Consider the following 14,414-nt stretch of genomic DNA (forward strand, 5'->3'; position numbering starts at 1 on the left):
AGGGAAACAGGAATCACATGACAAGGGAACACATGACATGAACAGGAACTAAACTTAACAAAATAAAAGACAAGAAATACATGAACACACACATAAACATTACACCCTGTTGTTACAGGTAATTTAGAATTGACCTCTGAGGGGTGCACTCTCCTCTCATTTTATTATTCACTTCTGACCCTTATCTGATGACCAACTGAGACTTATTGGTTTTGAATAATCAATGTTAAGTCTCCAAATAACTTTTGCACTGAGCAACAAAACACCATGTTTGCACATTTCTAGAATGATTTGTACTGTTCACCTATCTTACTTGTGACATCTCTTACTTGTAAGAGATGTCACAAATTAATTAGCATATTTGCATCTCATTGCGAGAACATGACCATGGCAATGTTGCGGTCACAGCTTTCCTTCTTCTGGGGGAAAGCCGCTCCAGCCACCCCCCGTGCCAGACCTTCTATCTACGGTTACGAGGCCGGCTCAGCTAGCTCTGGAGGTGATTTGGGGACTTCAATGGAGGTGGCCTCGCCAGGTGAATACCCACGGATCTCCCATTCCCCAGCAAGTTCGTTTGCCCTGTCGTGTTTCGAGATGAGACCAGCTTGCCTCAGGGCCAGCTTAACGTCTCTTTGGAGCACAAGAGCAGGATGAGTTTATGATCGCTGCATCGGAGAGTGCGTTGGCGATGTCGGACACCTAGGACTCGACTGGGCTGCCACCTTTGGGTCTGCCCACCCAGTCTGAAGCCGACGCGGAGCTGACCGCCATGCTTGCCCAGGCCGCTGTGAGTGACCCCTTGCGGCTGGATGATTGGTTCCTGAGTTCGGGGCACCGTTCATGGCCACGCCCCCGGTCCCTTTCTTCCCGGAAGTGCATGACAAACTGACAAGGTCGTGGAAGACATCTTTTTTTGTCCGAACCCATCTTCCCAGTTCGTCCACTCTCACTACCCTCATGGCGGGGTGGACGAGGGGTACACAGAGATCCCTCAGGTGGATAAGGTGGTTGTGGTGCACTTGTGAACGCAAAACGTTGCCACCTGGCAGGATTTCCCAGCACTCCTCTGCAGGGCCTGTAGGACTACGTCGCCTCTGGTGACCAAAGCCCGCAGTGCCATTGGACAGGTCGCCTCCACTCCATGTCATTGCCCTCCTGCAAGTGCACCAGGCCTAGGCACTAAAAGAGCTGCACGTGGGTAGTCCTGATCCCGATGTGATACAGGATGCGAAGGTCGGGCATGCAATGTCCACCTTGGTGGTCAAGGAGCACCACTTATGGCTGAATCTGGTCGAGATGGGGGATGCAGACAAGGTTCGCTTTCTCAATGTGCCCATCTCCCAGATCGGCCTATTTGGCGACACCGTCAGGGAGTTTGTCCAGCAGTTCTCGCCGGTGAAGAAGCAGACTGAGGCGATACAACACATCTTGCCCCAGCATGGCTCAAGATCCCATACCCCGTCTGCTCACCGAGGGCATCCCCCTGCGGTGGCAAAAGCCCAGGCGGCTCCACCACAGCCCTAGCCCAGTCCTCAGCGCCAGCGTTGAATCCCCCGCAGGAAACATTTTGCTACCCAGGTCCCCCAGGTTGATAGGCGGTTGCGTTCCACCTGCGCCTCTAGAACACCACCACCTGGCGGGATACTCCCCTCCAAGGCCTGTAGGATGACGTCGTCAATGACTTGGAAAGCCCTACAGAGCCACTGGACAGGCTGCCTCCACCCTGAATGCCATGGCTCTCCTGCAAGTCCACCAAGCCCAGGCACTTAATGATTTGCACTTGGGTAGTCCTGATCCCAACGTGCCGCAGGAACTGCGCTCTGCCATTGACCTTGCTCTCAGAGCCATGAAGGTGCAGGCGATGGCCACCCTCATGGTCCAGGAATGCCCCCGTCTCCCAGCTTTGCCTCTTTGGATTCCTCCACATCATGCCGCGGCGCCGCCCCAGCACAGTCCTTGCCCCGTCTGCCAGCCGAGGATGTCCCCTTGCGTCCAAGCAACAGGCAGCTCCACCTCAACATGAACGAGATGTTGTGTCCCTTCTGCCACGACACTAGACCTACCATTGTAAACAGCCGTACCTTATTCTCGGCTCCTCGGTGCAAAAACCTGACTGACAGACACATCCCCGCTTCCCTTTATACCCGTATGTCCAGGGGCGGGACATGCAAATTCTGTCTGCCAATTTCTCATTGGCCTTTTTTCAAGTTCAGAGGTACGCGAGGCTCCCAAGGAAAACCCCTTGTGTCACTCCATTCGACACAACGTCTCGTTCCCTCCCTCAGGTAACCATGACGTTTATTTTATGCTAAGTAGTTCTCTAATAAAGGTAATAATTGTCTTTAGAAATAATGTGAATATTATTCACCAATATTCTCCAAATATTATTTATATGAGGGACAATAATAATCTATCCTTAACAGTAGAAGCATGTTCATTTTATTTCTGGTGTTTGTTTTTAGGCAAAGCAATTATATTATTGGAGTAATAAATTATTTTAGAAATTACCTCAGAAGACTTTACAGAGAGGTTAGACTCTCCCGTTGTCAAAACAAGATCTCGGCCAAAAATTAATGCAACTCTGGACTGAAATAAATGTTGTGACATTGCATAAGGTTATCCAAAACAATGCCACAACGAATGCACACGGTAATCAAAGCAAAAGGCAGTATTGATGACAAGAGAGTCTAACCACTCCATTAAGTCTTCTCCAGCAGATCCCAAAGACTTTCAATGGGGTTAAGGTCTGGACTCTTTGGTGGCCAATTCATATGTGAAAATTATTACTCATGCTCTTTTAACCACTCTTTCGCAATTTGAGCCTGATGAACCTTGGCATTGTCGTCCTGGAATATGAACGTGCCATCAGGGAAAGAAAAATACATTGATGGGATAACCTGGTCATTCAGTACATTCAGGTACTCAGCTGGTCTTTATTTTATTGCTGCATAATGTTGCTGGGCCTAGACATGACCAACTGAAGCAACCCCCATATCAAAACAATTATTATTTTTTTTTTAAATAATGTACTTTTTTTTTTTTTTGACCAGGCTATCCGGATATTAAATGTATGTTAGCCCATGAAAGCACCCAAAATTTTGTCCAAACGACTCATGCCAATATATTCATGTTTTATGAATCCATATGACAGCTTTCTGTGAGGAATAGACCAAAATTACTGATTCTTCAAAGCTTTTGCTTTTGTATTCCACTATAAAAATAAAGCAAAGTTCTAAGCAACATGACAGAAAGCAAATAATAAAATAATTGAAACTTTTTGGGGTAAACTATTCCTTTAAGGCCTTTTGTCAAGAACAAATGAGTATTCGAGAATGCTCTGGTGTGAAAGTCATACATAGAAAACACACAGATTACAACCAGCAGTAGTGCAACAGGAGTGATGTTTGATTTATGACTGACACAGCAAACTCATCCTGCTTCCAATAAATAAATAATGGAAAAACTATTTAGAGCAATATTTTATTTATTATAGACACGGTTCATGATCAGCCAGAGTTGAATATTCATATAATCAAACTTGCTTATGTTGTTTGGGTTGTGGCACCAACGTTTCAGCTTGAATAATTAATTGCCATGGGTTTACTATAGATCACAATAATGACTCCTTAGTTGCTTATAATTCAGAAATAAATCTGACTCATCAAACAAATGAAGAAAATAAGGAATGCAATAAACTAGGGAATATTATAGACCCATAAAGGTAGGAGCCAAGATATTGGACTGCTCGATATAATATAAAAAAAGGTTTCCCTGAAATATGCTATGCAGAGGCAAAGTTATATTCTTTTTGTAACATTTTTAAGAGCCATTGAGATGCTGTTATTTCACAAAACGTCTATTTTTGTACAAACCCCACAATCTTAGTCTGTTCAAGTAGAGACTGTTGATGGGAAAATCAGTAAAATATAAAAATAAACTGTCACAATACAGATCTTTAACCCCCTCCCCCTGCAGGTCTTATTCACACTGTATTAATTGATTCTAAACCACAGTATTTTTGTATAATGGCAGCTCTTTACCACTGTAACTTTAAGTTGGATATGACACTAGCTTCACTTTTTTTTGTCCCTTTGGTTTAACTACCAAAAAATTAACATGTTTCGGCACATGCATCTTGCAAATTACTGCATTTAGTCTAAGTCTACTTATGAAAATTAGTCCAGATTACTTTCACACCAGTTGTGAGCCCACATAAACCACAGTACAGTCGTCTTCAGTGGATTGCCATGAAAAGACCGTCCTAAACCAGTATGAACTCCCATGTTGGTTCAGCTTGGTTTAAGATGATTGGGTGCTGGTCTAGCAGGCTAACATGCTTTTATCCTGCAAACAATTAAATAAATAAATCAATTAATTAATTATTAAAAAATACATTAACAAATACTGGTCAACCACCATGTTCTGTACAGTGAAGCTGGTTGACTAAGAAATTATTTCTGCTTAAGCCAATTAGAATGCTCGGTGGGGACATCAGCACACCATAATTCAGTGCTGGAGAACAGCATTCAAAAGACAACAAATCTTGGTGACCAGCAAGAAAAAGCCCTAAGAAATTTGCGTTTATAAAATAATGATTTCCAACTGGAGATCCAGTCAGCTTTGATGAAGGGGGCAGTAGTCTGAAGCCACATGAGTTTTATCATGGTGATTTGTAAATGGTGAGCATTAGACGTTGCCCTGAGACCTGATAATGATGTTTTCCCATTCAAAATGAATCAGCCACATACAGAAAAAACTCTGATCATCACTCATGTCCAGAGGAACTCCTGACAAGGTTTGGCTCTAAAGGAAGCTGATATGAAGTGGAAAAACTAAATGAAAAGATGTGGAAAAAGAGAAAGAGGAAACAGTAAGAGTCTCAAGTGTGGCATGGCACAACTTTTCAGGTGATTCCAGGGGCATACTGCTGGTGTTTTCTGAATATTCCTATTGATGAAAAAGTTTTTATACTGGGGCATCCTCAAGATATTCACACACACCCATTAAGCAACATTAACCTCCCACACAGAGCACTGATAGCTAATGACATCTGTGATTTTCGGTGCGGCTCATTTCTAGCAGAGCACAGTGGTAACTGAACATCACCCCTGGACAACTCCATAATGGTAGGAATGATGAATTGCACTCTTTCCTTGAAATCTAGATAATGGATTTTACCCATGTACTCTTTTTTTTGTCAGTTGTTATCTGCATGTGAGTTTGAAGAGACCATAGAATTGAGGACAAAAGAGCCCTTACATGTAGGGGGAGACTGGGACTAGTTTTCACATTGTGAAGTTGTCACAAAGGCTATGAGGTTATAGTCAGTATCTAAGGTTTGAGTTAAAAGACATATTATACAAATGTTTTATTGGAGGCTAATATATGAATTACAATTTTTGTTGGTCAGAAAAATGGTTTGACATTTTTGCTGTTTCCTGAATCGTTTTAGGCCTGCTACAGATGTTTGTTTTTTCTTTAAGAAGTCTATAAAAGGCTGTTTAATGTTAGGTTAAACACTGAGAAATGTTCACTGGAGTAAAAATTGTGAAAACTAGTCCCAGTATCCCTTAGTCAATTTTATTTGCAAAGCAATAAGATCTGAAATTATACTGTTCCAGTTTTTACTTCTCAACAATTTTGTATAAGAATATATTTTTTAAAGATGGTATTTTTGTTTCTTTTTATGGTCACTTAAAACATATTTGCATCAACTGATTGTTTGGTAAGTTATTCTTCGTTCTTCGATTAGCGCTTAAATGAAGGGCAAAACAGTTAATCAACTGTGTACCTTTTGAGAAAACTCGAAGCCTGTCATGTGGCATTCAAATATGAGACACAAGCTGTTCTGTCAAAACACTTTATGCTTCACATTAACCAATGTGACATTAAAATTAGAGATGCACCAATACTACTTGGTAGTACTCACATCGAGCCAATACTGGGGGGTATACTCGTAAGAACTTGGTATGGGTATCTTCATTTTATTTTTCAGAGTGAACAGTATATGATTAATTCAAACAACAACATCAATAATTGTATTGTGTATAACATACTTACCTATTTTGTCCCTGAGCAATTTTGAGTTGAAGCTACCCTTTTAAAAAGTTGTATGACTAACAGCATTAAAGGGGCCTGGATTGCTCAACGAGTATTGACACTGACTGTCCCCTGGAGTCATGAGTTCAAATCCAGGGTGTGCTGAGTGACTCAAGCCAGGTCTCCTAAGCAACCAAATTGTCCCGGTTGCTAGGGAGGGTACAGTTACATGGGGTAACCTTCTTGTGGTCACAAATAGTGGTTCTCACTCTCAATGGGGTGCATGGTAGCTTGTGCTTGGATCGTGGAGAGTAGCATGAGCCTCCACATGCTGTGTCACGCACAGTGAGCCATGTGATAAGATGCATGGATTGACTGTCTCCGAAGCGGAGGCAACTGAGACTTGTCCTCCGCCTAACCACATATTTTTTTACATGGTTTTAACTGATAAAAAACAGCAAGAAATGAAAGAAAGAAAACCATTTTAAACTAGCACATGAATTTAAATTTGATACATCTTAATGTGGTACATGTAACTTCTCTAACTCTCTCTGTCCACACGCTTGTGTTTGAGGGAGAGTAAAACAGTGCTTTCATAAGACAGATGGTTGTTTTTGTTCTAAACACCAAGTCCAAAATTCATATGTGTTATGTGTAAAGAAGATGCTGGAAGTGAGGGAAGTTATTATCTTTCACTTTTAATTTGTCCAACAACAACACAGGATAAAACAATCAAACAAAAGTCATAGGTAAGCTACACCTTGGCAAAACGATCTTGAATTGTAATTTGGCACAGAGGATCTGGAAGCAGCCAAAGAGGAGAAACCAAGCGACTGTTCAAAAAAGAGCATTGCAAGAGAAAGTTCAGAAGAAGAAGAGAGCGTTCTTCCTTGGGTAGGAAAGTTTTGAACTAAAATTGGAAATCTGAGTTTTTTTCAGGTGCGTCTCAGTCTGGACACTCTGGCTGCACAAATCAGATTTCAAATGGTCTTTTGCGTCACTCTTAACATGACACAAAACAATGACATCACAAATCAGTGAAGGAAATGCTGGAAGTATTCATAACGGAAATGTACCCTTGCGCATTCTAAAATTGGCATGCCACCTGTCATCGTCAAATGTCCCAAGGACTACATGTTCCCACCACTCAGTACTTTGCAGAAAACACTGCACCCCTCGCTGCACAGCGAAGCCGGCCATAACTGCAGCATGGGACATCACATTATTTACCACTCTACTCTGTCACTGAGTTTTTCTTGTGCGATGGAGGATTTCTGCACTGTGACTAGACAGGGCAGTTATTTGGCGAGCGATATGATGCACCTCCATTTTTCCTGCATCTGTTTTGAAGCATTGTCACGTGGACATGCCTTCATCATTCCCAAAGCAACTCATGAAGATAGGTTGGTTATGTCTGAATGCGCAAATCTGATTTTATCACTTGCAATTAATCTGCATCATGAATTTTATATGTGTAAGAAACAAAACAAAACAAAAACATGATAAAACAATACACGTTATGAGAAACCTGATAGTTGGGGTATAATATCCAGTTGAATAGTTACCATTCTTAGTAGAATGAGATGAATCATACCAGATTAAAGATTATAGTAATTGATTTGTCAGTTATAAAAGATTACCAATCACTACACATATTTTAAAAGGTACATTGGCTATAATCATTAATTTGACAGTTATACAAGTGATCACAGGTCATAGAGTCATTTTCAGAATTATCTAGCAAAGCTAGGTATGGTGTATATTTTATAGGGTTAAATCACAAATACTGGGACTGGGATGAGGATCTCACAAGGAAACCTTTCAAAGGAAATCTGCTTTAGCTCTGTGTGGAAGTTTATTGGTCAGCTCTGTCATTACAAACCCTAGTTTGAGATTAAGCAGGCATTGGAGAGACGGTTTCTTTCAGCAATTAAGGCAACATGGATTGGCGTATTTATGACTCTCTAATGGCTCAGTGGGGGATCTCTCTGTTCTGTGGAATGTGATGTTATGTTCATTTGATGGCTTTGTTCGTGGATAATCCTACAATGTTTTCAAAACAGCCTGAATATGCCCCTCATCTGCCGTTGAGAAAACAAACAAACAGCCCTACCTCCAACTAACACCTTTGGCTGAATAATATTGTTGGGTCTCTGCATATTAAGCTGGGAGATAATAGGTGTATTTGACTTCATGCAGCACTGTGCAGACTGATAGCAGTGCATTTCAGTTATAAATTTCATAACTGAAAAGGTGCCATTGCCATGTCACCGTGATGTATGCCATCAAAGTACCGCAAGAGCGATCCGAGAGCAGCTGCCCGGCGCAGCGGCTGCATGAGCTCTGAATGACAAAACGGCCTATTCATGATTGGCCAGACACACAATGTGACAACGGTGACATGCATTCGCAATGGCATGCTTCAAATACTGCTCTAACTACTTCTGTTATATCAGTCTACTGGAGAAATAAGTAGTCTGCCATTAACAAGGTGTTTATTCTGACACTTCCAATTTGGGGAAACTCTCACAAATCCACGTTTTTATTGCAGTACATCGTGATTATATCATGTTATATTATGTTTGTCATATTAATATCATGTTTATTCATAAAAATATACAAAATAGTTAAAAACACTGCATCTGTTATCGCTATGGTGTGTGTTCAGCAGAAGACGGGAAGCACAAAGTGTCTGGTGGTTCTCTTTTCAACTCCTCTCTCGACAGCAACTGGGAAATCTCGCCGATTGGTAAATCAAGATGCAGTTCAAGTTGAACACACCTAATATTTTAACACTGTAAAAGTTACATACTTCAGCTTTAATTAGAATGCAATACTTTCCAGAAAAAAGGATCTGGGATGAAAAGTAAATGGTGTAAATGGCTTATGGCTACAAAATGCTGCAGCATATCAAACAACAGAATGAATTGGCACTCAAAAGATTATTCAAGTAGATTTGGTTTCTTTTGTGATCTAAAACAAATCTAAAAAAAAAAAACATGACATGCTCTTGGAAAATGTCTCTATGTGAATGACCTTACAGATGTAGGTAAGCTTACATCAGCTGTGCAACTCAGCACCCAGTGTGTTCACGTTGACTGATCTTGACCTAGTGACAAAATGAACAATAAATAAATAAAAAAAATGTTGATCAAATTAGGTGGAATACAGGGTCACACTCATCGATGATGTGGAACAATGGCAGTAAGAATGTGTTTCACATTCGGTACTAAGTTTTCCTGAAAGTTTGCATTGGCAAGCTGTTTCTAACCACTGCAACAAACTAAAAACACATTCAGTTTGGCCAGATTTTGTTCTAAATAGCATCACAACCGATATTGATTTTGCTTGAAGAATATTGGGGCCTTATCACTATAAGGGCTTTCTTAACTTAAGGTTTTTTTTTAAAACTGGGCGCAGTCTTTTACTGTTCCACACACACACACACACACACACACACAGTGTCTTTAGCAGCAGGTTAATCGAATCTTGGGTTTTGAATCCTCACCCCTACTGAGACGGTCTTCACTCATCTCCGCTTCAGTCTCAGTGAACAAGAGGTTGTGCATCTTAGCCCTGACACAGATAATGCCAGAGGCAATAGCCCCTTGATGTTACCATTAAACAGCCTGGGTTGTTGGGTGACATGTAGGTGAGAGGTGAAAGGGTGACATGAAACCTCTCTGTATTACTTCAGACAGCGAGCATTGCTCTCTGTTCGCTCAGTAATGTCCTGCTGCCATTCAAGGCTGTGCCATGTCTGCTAGTCTGCACCATACCATGATTAGCTTGTAGCACAACCAAAAATGGGAACTTTTCCCCAGAGCTCTTAAAGCAACACATAATGTTGACAATATAATGTGTTTGATAATGAGGACCCTAAAGAATGCATGAAGCTGAGGTGATTTGCAAAAGTGGACAATGGACAGCTGACATTGCAAAAAATATCCACTCCATATTATTCAGGTTAAGATATAGACAAGAGCCGTTATTTTACTGTATATGTACCATCAGAACATTGCAATAAAAGTGAGATGGTGTGGCATGGCGGAGGGCGGGGCCGGGTCGTGATCCTACACACCCGGTCCCGTATCAGGCTAATTATGCCTCTGTGAGGTTTAAAGGCTGACTGCAGAGGGCCGTGCGGGAGAGAGAGATCGTTAGCGGACATGTCCGTCATGTGTGTGTTTATGTTGTCTTTTAAATTTACCATTAAACTATTATTTATATTGAAAAGCCGGTTCTCGCCTCCTCCTTTCCATTGAATACCTTTACAGATGGGCTTTTTTTTTTTTCTTCTTTCACAGTCCAAATCACAATGTAGGAAATCACGCCCAATGATGAATTTGGCTACGCTAGTCTCAGCCTCAAACGCCATGCCCATAGATTGTGCAAAGATAATCTGATGCATATTGCACACAAAAATGGCAAGATCTTTCGAATACTGAAAGTTGATTTGTAATCTGGCTTCAAGATGGCAGACAAGGTGCATATGGTATTATAAGTACTCCAGAAGACAACATTTTGTTTACAGTTGACCAGCATGATACAATAAGTGCTTCAGAGAAAGAACTATGTTCATGGCACAGGAATCCCTGAAAATATCTCATGAATAATTTTAAATATAATGAAGAGTTATAGTTTAAACCAGTAAGTAATAAGGAACAAAATATCCATTGTATATAGGGGATGCTCACCCTGCGGTCTGTGTGAGTCCTAACACCCCATAGTGATAGTGATGGGGACACTAAACTGTAAAAAGGCACCATCCTTCGGATGAGATGTTTAACCGAGATGTTTCTCTGTGGTCACTAAAAATCCCAGGGCACATCTCGCAAAGAGTATGGGTGTGACCCCAGTGTCCTTGACAAATGTATCCCATTGGCCCTTATAAATCATGGCCTCCTAATTATCCCCATCCCTAAATATGCTATATAACTGAACCCTCTCCTCTCCACCAACTGCTGGTGTGTGGTGAGTTTACTGGGACTCTTTGGCTGCCATCACATGATGCAGGTGGATGCTGCACACTGGTGGTGGGTGAGGAGAGTACCCTGTTCAGTATGTAAAGTGCTTTGAGTGTAGTGTCAGAAAAGTGTTATATAAATATAGCATTCATGAATTAATTATCTTTTTTGTAGAGTTATATCCATGAAATAGTCTGTACTTACAGACTATGTGTTAGTGTTGTGTTACTTACTGTACTCGGATGGAAACAAATTTTCAATATAACCTGTGGTGATGGGGCGTGATTTAGCGCCAGCTAAATGGAGAGCGAGATCAGGAGATCTGAGAGCTGGAGAGTTGAGCTTCCAGCATGTTTGTGAACCAGAAATAAGTTCTGCTGAAAAGCAAACATTGTGTTAAATACTGAAAAGTATAAAAATAAAATTACCTTTTGAGTTGGATTTTGCCATCTCCCGCCTCCTCCCTGCACCCCATCATGAACTTTGTTACATACACATTTTTCACTAATTTCTTCTGCACAGCCTTTTGCTAAGATTACTATACCATAATTTGAACTTTGGCTTTATTGATTGCAGATCTTCCTCTAAATCAGTGGTTCTCAACCTTTTTTGAACAAACGCCCCCCTGACCTCTTCATGATCCTCTTAACGCAAAAAAAAAAAAAAAAAAAAACACTTCAGAAATACTATTACAGCCAAACAATTGCAACACTGATACCTGAAGCCTGAGTTTTTGGTAAAAAAAAAAAAAAAAACTGAAACAGAAGTTTCTTATTGTATTTAAACTACATGTAAAAGCCTCAAGTTGAGTAATATTGTGTTTGGAAAAAATGCAAAAACACATGGATTGTTTGAAAGGTATTGCAAATGTATTTAGAAATTCAAACAAATTCAGGCTCACACAAATTTTTTTTAAGATGAACCAATCACGTGAACAATAACGTAACTAACCTAAATGGCCAATGAAAAAGCAGCGGTCGTTCGCAAGCACTCAATTAGGCAATATATACTAGGCTTCAAATTTGAATAGCCTACAAACGGTCATTTGATTTCAAATGACGAACAAAGATCGACAACAGCTCGGCCACCTGAACTGAACCGAAGAAAAACGACGTCAAAAACAGCCACTTTTTTTTAATTAATTACGGTCATTAGTGTGAGCCCTGAGCTTGGTGACTGGCAGCCAACTTTTTAACATCAGGACACAATGATGTCAGCTTGAGCCGGAGTGCGCCTGAGGTAACCAAATTGAGACGGCTGCGGTACTTCGACACGCCAGCCACAGGTCCGAAAGGTTGACTTGGCCTCCTCATCATTTTGGAGGTCGATGAGAGTTTCTTGAATTTCATCCTCACTCCTGGACACATCCACTTGAAATGGCTCCATCACCCACTCAGGGACATCTAATTGGTCGAGGTCCCTGAAACCTATCTCCATGTCCGCCTTCACTGCTCTCAATTGATTGGTGTAACGCAGCAGGTGGTTGTCAGTCAGCTCATCAACCACCTGAATGTAAGTACAGAAAGGCAGTTAACGTTACTGAGATTATTTTTAGGCTGCCTTTGTAAATTAAAATATACCTAATAATAATACTACTACTAATAATAATAGGCTACCTTGGCCAGCTGAGGGAAATTATTAAATTGGCGCCTGCTCAAATTTTTTTTTGTACAGCTCCAGCTTGGCGAGGAAACTGCAGATGGTGGCCTTTGAATGGACCAGTGTCACGGCATCTCCCTGGAGCTTGAGTGACACTTCATTCATCTTCCCGAAGAAATCTGCCAGGTAAAAGATGTCACCGCGACAGGACCACAGCGTGTCCCTTAGAGCTGCGTCGGCACCGGCAAGAAACTCCAGGACACTTGTGAACAACTCACACAGCCTAGCCAGACAGTTGCCCTTGGATAGCTAGCGTACCTCGGTGTGGAGCAGCAAGCGCTGAAACGCTTCATCGTTCTCCTCGCACAGCTGCCTGAAGATCCGGTTGTTCAGAGCATGGGCCTTAATTTTGTTTATGGCCCTGACAGCGATGTTCAGAGACTGGTGGAGAGAAGGACTTATATTTTTGGCCACTAAATTGTGACGGTGCAACATGCAGTGCACTGTTAACACCTGCGGCACGCGCTCCTTTAACAAAGTTGCGAAGCCACGGTACCTGCCAACCATAGCGGGAGCTCCATCTGTGGCACAGGCGAGGATGTTGGCGATCGGAATAGAGTTCTCCAGCAGGTAGTCACTCAGAGCCCTGAAGATCGTCTCCCCTCGTGTGTCAGTGAAGAGATATTTGGCAAACAAAACGTCCTCGGCCACATCTCTCTCAGACATATAACACACATACGCCATCAGCAGAACATTATTATCTATTGTCGTGGTTTCATCCAGCTGGATACTGAATGGATTTTCACGCAGTGTGGCACACAACTGCTGCTCTGTATCCAGCGCCATCTCCTTTATTCTCTGAGCCACACTGTCATTGCTGAGCGGGATGGCCTGCATCACTGGCGATGGGTCTCTCTCCATGATGGTGGAGATGGCCTCTTTAATCGCTGGGATAACCAGCTTCTCCCCCACTGTAAATGGCAACCCCGACTTCGCTATCAAGAGAGAGATGTTATAGGAGGCCAGTAACCCACTCTCTGTCTGGTTTACCTTCCTAGCGAACATCTTGGAGATGGACTGTTTTGAAAGTTGCTCCTTGAGGTTCTGAAAATACGCAGCATCCTTGGATGCGTTATCGGGGTGAATTTTAGTTAGGTGCTCCTTTAGACGGGACGGTTTCATTGCCTCATTAGAGAAAACCTGCTGGCAAAGCAGGCACATCGGGAGCTGGATGTTCGTTGATGAGGGAATAAAGCCATACCTAATGTACTCAACACTATACTGTCTGCACTTCTTCTTGTTTTCCACCATTATGTTTAAATGTGTTTTGATATCAAAATAGTTTTAGCCTATGTAATTGTGCTTGTGTGCATTTTGATTGGACACATTAAAAACCGCGAAACTTGTGTACATTTTGATTGGACACATTCTTTCTACCACTCTGACAGCTGCCGGCTGCGGCATTTGTTTTTAGGCGTTGCTATGGAGATCATTTGCCGGTAACTAGCCGAGTGGGTTATTAGCAACATTTAAATATGAATTCATTAATTTGCACAGACATAATTTTATTTTACATTCAAATGAACATTGTATGTGTTGTCAGAGGCTTAAACGTTGTGATGAATAACAGTGAGTAATGTAGGGTGACCACCTGGCTATTGCTCTGTTGCAGGTCAGCAGACCTGATTTTGCGGGACACGAGGGAGAGAACTTAAGTTACTATTATTATACTAGGTGAATAACTGCAAAAAGACATCTAATATAAAATCAATATTTATATTATTATGACTTTATTATTCCCATCGGCCA

General features: G+C 41.7%; 1 pseudogene; it reads right to left on the reverse strand.

Annotated features, from left to right (window-relative positions):
• Positions 1 to 12,203: 12,203 nt before the first annotated feature.
• On the reverse strand, positions 12,204 to 13,916 carry LOC127625786 (zinc finger BED domain-containing protein 5-like; annotated as a pseudogene).
• Positions 13,917 to 14,414: the final 498 nt, after the last annotated feature.

The sequence above is a fragment of the Xyrauchen texanus genome, chromosome 32 (assembly GCF_025860055.1).
Source record: "Xyrauchen texanus isolate HMW12.3.18 chromosome 32, RBS_HiC_50CHRs, whole genome shotgun sequence".
Lineage (NCBI taxonomy): Eukaryota > Metazoa > Chordata > Actinopteri > Cypriniformes > Catostomidae > Xyrauchen > Xyrauchen texanus.